Raw genomic sequence first — 4,135 nt, forward strand, 5'->3', positions numbered from 1 at the left:
TATATAATAACAGTAAAGTGAAGTAAATGACGAAGTATTTTGATACACTAGAAAATGGTGCTCAGTGATACAGTTACATTTTATTTTTATGGTTAAACATTTGATGATACAGTGCATTTCTACGTGATTCCAGGCTAACTTAGGGGTGGGGTTTATAATGTTAGAGGTATTATAAGATTATAGCTACTTCCTATAAAGGCAAACATTAGGACTAGTTTTTTATTGTTAGCAAAACATTATGCACTTAGCAGCTTCTCATAGCAACTTCTCAAAGACTGTGGTAAATGTGAGCAAAGATGCTCTTGACATAAATGGTTTCTCATCTTGGTTTACTCACATCAAATTTAATCAGCACAAGCCAACATAGTCATTCAGACAGTTCTTATAATGAAGGAAGGCATGGAAAAAAAGAATATATATATGAGTAAAGAAGGAGCCCTGAAGGCACAATGGTTATGCACTCAGCACCTAACCAAAATCTTGGCCGTTCAAACTGACCCTGCAACTCTTTGGAAGAAAGACCTGATGGTATGCAGATATAAAAATTGCATCCTAGAAAACCCTGTGGGACAAGTCTACTCTGTCTCATGGGGTCACTAAACCAACAACCAAACCAAACACACTGCCATTGAGTGGACTTTGAGCGAACCTTCCTTGGGTTTCTGAGGTTGTGTCTCTATGGAAGATAATCTTCCTGGGAGGAGTGGCTGGTGGGATTGGGCTGCCAGCCTTCTGGTTAGCAGTTGAATGCCTTAGACACTATGCCACCAGAGCTGGGAGTTAGTAATGAGCTCCTTGGCACCTAAAAACAAACACAACATGAAACAGGAGAACTAGATATCCTTTAGCAAGGGATATTAGGAAACAGTTCTATATGGAACTTGTGTTACAGTTTTTATTTCCCCACTTGTGTGAGGAGAGTCTGAACCAAGAAGCTTCCAGATCATCCTGCTATTGTGCTTGAGGGTTGGCCAAACCTACTTCAGAGTTTCCATGATTGATACTCATGCCAGACATCTCCTGATTCATCTCTGAGAGGCTCCAGTGGGGTAGTTCATCTTCCAGCATGCTAAACATACTCTGGGGTGCATGCTTCTGTCCCAACATTCTTGCTTGTGTCCCAACAACATTTTCAGGTCATGTCATCACACTTGTTTGTGCCCTTCCCATAAGCCTACTGGACAAGGGTATGTCCATTATTGTATTTGTACTCTGTACTATCCAATTTCCCAAAATCTATGAGCTGTAGGCACAGGATTGCCCATCAATGGAAAACTTTGAAATGCTGTTGTGCTTGTGAGAATGTTATATTTTGAGGGTCCCATAGATTCATCAGAAATATTCTACTGTTGAATGCTTCCTGTGACATATAGAAATAAGAAGGAGTCTTTGGAGAATTGTTTCTTTTCTGATTCTTCTAGTTTTGTACTTTACTCAATGAATAGATACAGATCCCCAGCTGCTACTGTAGACAGAGTGGCAACTACTGGTACAGAGATTATCCTTTGAGGTGGGGCATAATAGTTGCAAAAAGCAAATATAAATCATTAGCTCAATGATGCCTAGGTCATCGTTCATGAGTTCAAAGTCATGTGCTCATTTTGTCATAGGTACCTTACTTAGCAGGTCTCTCAAGTCCTACAAGATCAACAGTATGGTTTTGTCCAAGGATTTTATTATTTTTTTAAAATTCTAATTGCTGCTCTTCTTTCTTCTCCAGGTTCTTGGCTGTAAGTGGTTTTCAGGTTTTCTGACTGCCTTTTTTAAATTTCTTTCTTGTCTTTTTTTGCTTTTTTTTGGCCTTTTCTTTCTCAAATTTGTTTTTCTCAACAGCAACTTGAAGAGGAGAGGATACCAAATACTGAAGAGGAGCATCAGAGGAGGTAATAGTAGTCATAGCTATAACATTTTTATAGTATTTCTTCTCTGTTTATCTGTCATGGAAAAATCCACTTTTTGATGTGCCTGTGGTCTTCAAAATTCTCAGGGAAGTTTGGCTTCACAGAGTTGACTTGTTTTGCTATTTCACTTATTTTACATACATTTTATACCATGTAATATTTCTCTGAGTTGTTCTCTGTCTTCCTCTCATAAGCTACCAAGACTCTATGCATAGGAGCAAACTATCACTACTAGTTTTGAGTTCTTCTGGATTCCAACTACTATATCTTTCCTGGTGTCCATTAGTCTAGGTTGAGTGACTTGACCCTAGATATTTGAACCTCAAGATTTTTGAGCATTCTGGCATGATAATATATTTTTAGTAACTAACCCTTTCATGATACATTTTACTCAGTGTTAAGTCCACCTCATTTATCATCTTTTTGTAGAGATTATAATAATATCCACATATTTCCAAGTAGTGTATTTCTTATTTGTGTTTTAAACTGTTAACCAATTTTCTTTCATGAGTATTAGGTGAACTTAAGTATGAAGTGAAGATGTGGAGAGATTTATTTGCCTATCTATGGTTTTCCCACTTGCATTTCTAGTTTTAAAAAGTGAGTAAGTCTTGCTCAGAGTTTTCTTTTCCAGATAGATCCCTAATACTTTGGGCAAATTTCACTCTAAATATTTTGTTCCACATAAGTCTCCTCTGGGTTTTCAGATAATCTCTTTTAACAAAATTATGTACTATATTATCTCATCAAGCCATCACACAGTTATGTGCTGCTTCCTGACAAGCTTTTACTCAGTTTGGCTTGTAAGTCATTTTAGGATAGTTTCCTGGATAGGATTTCCATGGAACAACTTACATGTCTCAACTTTGGCGAATTTTTCTCTTACTGTTAATTTATTGCAAGCACAATAAAATCTCAATGAACATAGTGATCCTAAATGTAATGATTTTTCTTATTATTATTATTTTTTTTAACAAATATTACAACACAGATCCATCTTTCAGCAGGGTTTTTAATTTTATCCTAGCGTGAATTTTTAAATCAAAGAGTTGGAACCTGGGATTAGTAGATATCTCTTGTGAAAAATTCTGACCCTTATCTGTCCTTTCAATATAGTGAACTCTGTTTAATGGATGCACTTGACAGTAGCGATCCATTACAAGTGCTTTAAAAGCAGACATAAGTAAAACAACCTAAACCACATCCATTGTTAATAATTGATGTTTATTCATCATTGGCAACTATTGATTATAGGCTTAAAAGGAAGTTCTTTGTATATTGATTTTGGGGCCTTTGCCTGGCTATATAGACAACTGCAAGCAACAAGGACTTAATGGAAGTGTGGCACAATTCTTTAAAAATTAAGTAGTCCTTAAGAAACAAAGTAGAATGTGAGTCCATGGTCTTTTGTGGAACAGAAGCAGATTGCCCTTGAATAGATGTCCTAAAATGTTCCTTCTTGAGATTAAAAAATAAATAAATAAGTGACTGATATTACTAATATCATAGTTATAATCAAGAACTGTTTTATTCCAAAGGTTTTAAATATATATATCCTACATTTTTAATAAATCTAACTTGTAATTAGATTTTATCAATTGTTTAAAATACCAATCACGCTGTTTGAAATGTGTTTATTTCACTTGTTTGCTCTAACTCATAACACATTCATTCCCTGATATATCAGGAGAAAATATATCAATACAACAGTGGGGCTATTATAATGTGGGCTCCATGATTATTGTGGCATCTTGAAATGGGAAATTTTATAAATAATGGGAAAAAGGAGAATTATAAGGGGAAAAGCTTAGGACCAACAGTAATTCTCTGATTCAAGGAATCCTAAATTGGGGCATAATTTAAACAATTATATTTGTAATCTAATATTGGAGCTATAATTTATCAACTTGTGATACTTATTTTTTATCATAACACCTATTATTCCCAAACATAAAAATTTGCCTTAGCTCTCTAATCCATGCCAGAATCACTGTCACTGTGCACATTCTGACTCATAGCAACACTATAGGACAGAATAGAATTGCCCCATAGGGTTTCCTGGATAGACATCTTTACGGGAACAGATTGTACTGTATTTCTCCCACAGAATGGCTGGTAGGTTCAAACCACTGACCTTTTACGGTTAACAGTCAAGCACTTAACTATTGTGCCAGCAAAGCTTCTACTCTCTAACAGGGTATTGTAAATAGTAAATGATAGTGAATATGTGAAAG

This window comes from Orycteropus afer, unplaced genomic scaffold, assembly GCF_000298275.1.
Source record: "Orycteropus afer afer isolate SDZICR_OR568_19922 unplaced genomic scaffold, OryAfe1.0 scaffold00097, whole genome shotgun sequence".
Lineage (NCBI taxonomy): Eukaryota > Metazoa > Chordata > Mammalia > Tubulidentata > Orycteropodidae > Orycteropus > Orycteropus afer.